At 43.8% G+C, this 6,667-nt stretch overlaps 1 long non-coding RNA gene across 1 annotated transcript; it reads right to left on the bottom strand.

Annotated features, from left to right (window-relative positions):
- Positions 1 to 210: 210 nt before the first annotated feature.
- On the bottom strand, positions 211 to 3,746 carry LOC123358478. The gene is made up of 3 exons (XR_006575732.1): positions 3,690 to 3,746; positions 650 to 763; positions 211 to 255 (listed from the first exon to the last, which is right to left on the bottom strand). It is a non-coding gene; the product is annotated as an uncharacterized LOC123358478 (long non-coding RNA).
- Positions 3,747 to 6,667: the final 2,921 nt, after the last annotated feature.

Here is a 6,667-nt window from a genome sequence, read left to right as displayed (position 1 = left end):
AGCTTTTCCCGCACTCAGAGCATGTGTAGGGCGTCTCTTCAAAGTTGATTCTCTCATGTGTAATAAGGTCTGAGAGGCTACTGAAGTTCTCCTCTGGCCTCTGCTGAGTCTCAGAGGCTTTTACTTTTTCTCGGACTGCACAACTCCTGGAAACATTCCCTTTGGGTCTTCCTGATAATGTCTCATATGGTTCTCCTTGCTCAGCATCTTCCTGCTGGGGTTTCTGCTCCTCATTCTCACGCACCATCCTATCACCTGATGGGAGACAGAGAGATTCCAGACATAGGTTACTCCCTGTGCCTGAGAGAAAGGAAATCTCAGAGACAGGAATTTTAAAAGGGATGAACAAACCAAAATATGTGCAGGAGAGATCAAACCTATCAGGAGCTGATTTTCCCCAGAGGAGAGAGGAAGGGATCAGTTTTGGTCTGCATTTCACCAGAACATGCAGGGGAAACTGGGATCAGGTAGGGATCTGCTGACAGTTGTTAGTCAGGATAGGTGGGAAGCCATGAGTGACATCTGCCTAATTATTCCACATCTGCAGGGAACAATCCTGAACTTGGAGAGCTCACAGGGTCTTTGTAGGCATCCCAAATGTTTCCTGTATTCACGGACAGTTTTTGACTTGCTTTAACCAAGTCCTCACCTGTGCAGGCAGCTCTCGGGAGCACTTCTTTCTCAGAACCCTGGAGGTCCGGGACCCACGGCTCTTCCCCTCGTTCCAGCTGTGAAACCACATCAGGTTTGCAATTTAGAAACCCTATACCAGGCAAAGAAAACCAGAAGGTCAGTGGAATTTGTGGGATACTTGTCACAAAGAATAGTCCATGGTTTTAAGCTCAGATCATTTTTAAGCAGTAACATCCCAAGACCAGCTTCCTTGGCTCCAAGTGGCAGGAGAATTATTATTATTATTAATCATATGCTTTACCTGAGTGTCTAAGGACCAACTAACAGTGTGTCTCCATTGTGCTAGGCACAGTACAAATGCAGAATAGTAGATGGCCCATGCTCTGAAGAATTTAGTCTAAATAGACAAGACAGACGCAGCATGGGGGAAGGGGTAGAACCCTTGTTAGAATGGCAATATTCAGGCCTGCCTGCAAAGCCTATAGTTTAAGAACTTAGGTGTATTTTTATCACTTAGCTAGTTACAGGAGTATGAAAACAAAGAATCAAAATCACAGTCTGCCTGTGTCTGGGCCTTCTCTTACTGTGACCGTCTGAGGCCTTGTTCTTAGGCTAAGGCCTTTGGCTAAGCAGCAGGGGCAGCCATAAGCTGGGAAGTGAAGGGTCACATCCTCACATCCCAAACCAGTCACACTGAAATAAGGTGCTATTGGGCTGTTAGGAAGACAATCCTGTCCGGAGCTTAAGATGGTTAAAGAAACCTTAATTTGATAGCACTGTGTCTGGGAAGAAATCACTTATCAATGGTTGTGGTTGTGAAACCCTCATTTCTGTATTGCTTTATCTTTATGGCCACCACTTTTACATTGTTAATCAGTCTGGTTCTCTAATTGTTTCTCTCTTCTGTATAATTAATGTTGCCAGGTGTAAGTTAATTAGGGTACTGGTTTATAATTGGTTAGAGCAGGAGTAGGCAACCTATGGCGGCACACGAGCTGATTTTCAGTGGCACTCACACTGCCCAGGTCCTGGCCACCGGTCCAGAAGGCTCTGCATTTTAAATGTAATTTTAAATGAAGCTTCTTAAACATTTTAAAAACCTTACTGACTTTACATACAGTAGTTTAATTATGTATTATAGACTTATAGAAAGAGACTTTCTAAAAACGTTAAAATGTATTATTGGCACATGAAATCTTAAATTAGAGTGAATAAATGAAGACTCCGCACACCACTTCTGAAAGGTGGCCGACGCCTGGGTTAGAGAATTATGTCACAATATGTTAGAATTGGTTAGTTAAATTTCAGCACAATGATTGGTTCAGGTATAGCTGAGAATATTACTCTATAAATGGGGTCAAAGTGGAGGGGGGAAGGAAATTGGAATAATAGAATATCAGGGTTGGAAGGGACCTCAGGAGGTCATCTAGTCCCACCCCTGCTCAAAGCAGGACCAATCCCCAACTAAATCATCCCAGCCAAGGCTTTGTCAAGCCTGACCTTAAAAACCTCTAAGGAAGGAGATTCCACCACCTCCCTAGGGAACCCATCCCAGGGCTTCACCACTCTCCTAGTGAAATAGTGTTTCCTAATATCCAACCTAAAACTACCCCATTGCAACTTGAAATCATTACTCTTTGTTCTGTCATCTGCTACCACTGAGAATAGTCTGGATCCATCCTCTTTGGAACTCCCCTTCAGGTAGCTGAAGGCTGCTATCAAATCCCCCCTCATTCTTCTCTTCTGCAGACTAAACAATCCCACTTCCCTCAGCCTCTCCTCAGAAGTCATGTGTTCCAGTCCCCTAACCATTTTTGTTGCCCCCCGCTGGACGCTTTCCAATTTTTCCACATCCTTCTTAGAGTGTTGAGCCCAAAACTGGACACAGTGCTCCAGATGAGGCCCCATGAATGTTGGTTAGGGGGCAAACGGGAACAGGGACACAGGCCAGGCTCTGCGGCATCAGAGCTAGGAAGGGAACACTGGGGAACAGACTGTATCGGCGTATAGAGATAAGCCCGACTGGTGTGAAGGGCTTTGGAATATGTAATCTTATAGGTGTAAAAATTGTACAGACTATACCACCCTGTGACATCATCGACGAAGTGCCCATTTGTGCCTGGGTAGGGGCCCTGCTATAGGAGGGAGGATGCAGCAAGGACTCAGGATCGGTGGCCGGGGTCGCTGTGCATAGGAGATGGGGAGGTTATGTGCGGAGGGGGATAATGAGTGGGAGAGGGACGTCAAGAGTTAAAATAATAATATTTTGGGGAAAAAATGTATAATAAAGTGAAACTGAACAGAAATAAAACTGGAGTGGAGGCTCTAAAGCAATAAGGCTTGGTTAGGGATTTGGGGTTAAAGGTCTGGGATCCCCCACAGCTCCAAATCCCCAAACCTCTCCTCCCTCCCACTGACCCACCCACCCCACTTCTTGGGTGCCCTTCCTCCACACTCCCCTCCCCTTCTTCCCATTACTCTCAGCCAGCACCACCTCCCGGCAACTTGAAAACTTCTTGTATTTTCTCCTTGTCTCTCACAGCCTCCTACCTCCCTGCTGCTTCTTAGCTCTAACCCTGCACACACCTGCCCCATGTCCTGGCATATCTACTACCCCCCGTCTCCGTCCCTCCCACGGCTCGCTTATCCCTTCACCCATGGGATCCTGAACGGCAACATTACACGCTCTCCTAAAAGAACTCATCTGACTGTCACACAAGCCAGGCATGAGTCACACACCTATTTACTCAATTTAGAATTCTACAGGCAGCATATTTTCCTCTTAAAATGAGGAAAAGGCATGAAAGCTACAGTGATTAATGTAGTTATGAATGTAGCCAATAAGGATACATTCAATGCAATTTTAAAATGACTGACAGCACCAACAAGGCCCATGACAAAACATGTTACTAGTGGGGGGTATATACCCCAAAAAAAGGGGGGGGGCAAGGAAACTTGTCAAAACTTGTATGACGAATAAAGGTATAAAGTTATTACTACTCAGGTTCTTCAGAGACCCCACAGCTTCTAATAACCCAGGGGACAGGACTCCTTACCCAGCGAGGTCACCGTCTCATAGTTCTCCTGCATGACATCCCTGTAGAGGGCTCTCTGAGTGGGGTCCAGCAGAGTCCATTCCTCCTTGGTGAAATACACAGCCACCTCCTCGAAGGTCACCGGCCTCTGAAAGAGCAAGAGTCCAACACTCAGGACCTGCTGCCCCACTCACAACCCCACTATTCACGGAACAGCAGCACCAGGTAAATGGAAGCCCCGGGAGGCCCATGTTAACAGAGTCTCACTCCACCTTGCCTAGAACAGACAGGCGGCATCAGAGGGTAGAAAGAGAGAACCTTTGTGTCTCCCAGCTGACAGATGGAGGCAGGGTCTTCACATTTATCACATACCTACTAGCAGAGTTTGATATAGGAGATGGGGCTGTCTCTGGACACTACTAATGGCTCCCTGGTAGGAAACACTCTCCAAATAAAATATAAGGAAGAAAAGGGAAGTCAGTAGTAAAGAATATTAGTTAGAACAGGGGTAGGCAACCTATGGCACGGGTGCTGAAGGCAGCACACAAGCTGATTTTCAGTGCCACTCACAATGCCCGGGTCCTGGCCACCAGTCCGGGGGGCTCTGCATTTTAATTTAATTTTAAATGAAGTTTCTTAAACATTTTAAAAGCCTTATTTACTTTACATACAACAATAGTTTAGTTATATATTATAGATCTTCTAAAAATGTTAAAATGTATTACTGGCCCACTCAAAACCTTAAATTAGAGTGAATAAATGAAGACTTCTGAAAGGTTGCTCAGCCCTGAGTTAGAAGGTCAGAATTGTAGAAAATTGGTAAGGGAAGCTATCAGAAATCAATGACCAATCAATGAAAATAAGAAGGAAGTTTTGAAAAGTATATTAATCCTAACAATGGTAGTGATAAATTACTAGACGGAAATGGCAGAATTATCAAAAATAATGCAGAAGAGGTAAAAGTGTTCAATAAGTGTTCTCTCCTGGATTTGGAGAAAAACAGATGCTGTACTGTACAGAAGCAAGAAGCCTGCTAAACAACCAGTGGGGCCCCTTGACGATGAAAATACAAAACGAGCGCTTAAAGATGATAAAGTCATTGCGGAGAAACTAAATGGATTCTTTGCTTCAGTCTTCACGGCTGAGGATGTTAGGGAGATTCCCAAACCTGAGCTGGCTTTTGTAGGTGACAAATCTGAGGAACTGTCACAGATTGAAGTGTCACTAGAGGAGGTTTTGGAATTAATTGATAAACTCAACATTAACAAGTCACCGGGACCAGATGGCATTCACCCAAGAGTTCTGAAAGAACTCAAATGTGAAGTTGCGGAACTATTAACTAAGGTTTGTAACCTGTCCTTTAAATCGGCTTCGGTACCCAATGACTGGAAGTTAGCTAATGTAACGCCAATATTTAAAAAGGGCTCTAGGGGTGATCCCGGCAATTACAGACCGGTAAGTCTAACGTCGGTACCGGGCAAATTAGTTGAAACAATAGTAAAGAATAAAATTGTCAGACACATAGAAAAACAAACTCTTGAGCAATAGTCAACATGGTTTCTGTAAAGGGAAATCGTGTCTTACTAATCTATTAGAGTTCTTTGAAGGGGTCAACAAACATGTGGACAAGGGGGATCCGGTGGACATAGTGTACTTAGATTTCCAGAAAGCCTTTGACAAGGTCCCTCACCAAAGGCTCTTACGTAAATTAAGCTGTCATGGGATAAAAGGGAAGGTCCTTTCATGGATTGAGAACTGGTTAAAGGACAGGGAACAAAGGGTAGGAATTAATGGTAAATTCTCAGAATGGAGAGGGGTAACTAGTGGTGTTCCCCAAGGGTCAGTCCTAGGACCAATCCTATTCAATTTATTCATAAATGATCTGGAGAAAGGGGTAAACAGTGAGGTGGCAAAGTTTGCAGATGATACTAAACTACTCAAGATAGTTAAGACCAAAGCAGATTGTGAAGAACTTCAAAAAGATCTCACAAAACTAAGTGATTGGGCAACAAAATGGCAAATGAAATTTAATGTGGATAAATGTAAAGTAATGCACATTGGAAAAAATAACCCCAACTATACATACAACATGATGGGGGCTAATTTAGCTACAACGAGTCAGGAAAAAGATCTTGGTGTCATCATGGATAGTTCTCTAAAGATGTCCACGCAGTGTGCAGAGGCGGTCAAAAAAGCAAACAGGATGTTAGGAATCATTAAAAAGGGGATAGAGAATAAGACTGAGAATATATTATTGCTCTTATATAAATCCATGGTACGCCCACATCTCGAATACTGTGTACAGATGTGGTCTCCTCACCTCAAAAAAGATATTCTAGCACTAGAAAAGATTCAGAAAAGAGCAACTAAAATGATTAGGGGTTTAGAGAGGGTCCCATATGAGGAAAGATTAAAGAGGCTAGGACTCTTCAGTTTGGAAAAGAGAAGACTAAGGGGGGACATGATAGAGGTATATAAAATCATGAGTGATGTTGAGAAAGTGGATAAGGAAAAGTTATTTACTTATTCCCATAATACAAGAACTAGGGGTCACCAAATGAAATTAATAGGCAGCAGGTTTAAAACAAATAAAAGGAAGTTCTTCTTCACGCAGCGCACAGTCAACTTGTGGAACTCCTTACCTGAGGAGGTTGTGAAGGCTAGGACTATAACAATGTTTAAAAGGGGACTGGATAAATTCATGGTGGCTAAGTCCATAAATGGCTATTAGCCAGGATGGGTAAGAATGGTGTCCCTAGCCTCTGTTCGTCAGAGGATGGAGATGGATGGCAGGAGAGAGATCACTAGATCATTGCCTGTAAGGTTCACTCCCTCTGGGGCACCTGGCATTGGCCACTGTCGGTAGACAGATACTGGGCTAGATGGACCTTTGGTCTGACCCGGTACGGCCTTTCTTATATTCTTATGTACTCGTATCATAAGATGTTGACGACGACATTCCTTCCATTCCAACAAGAACTCACAAGGACATTAAACAG

This window comes from Mauremys mutica, unplaced genomic scaffold (assembly GCF_020497125.1).
Source record: "Mauremys mutica isolate MM-2020 ecotype Southern unplaced genomic scaffold, ASM2049712v1 Super-Scaffold_100070, whole genome shotgun sequence".
Lineage (NCBI taxonomy): Eukaryota > Metazoa > Chordata > Testudines > Geoemydidae > Mauremys > Mauremys mutica.
Note: the sequence above shows the minus strand (reverse complement) of the source record. Positions and strands in the feature narration are given on the sequence as shown.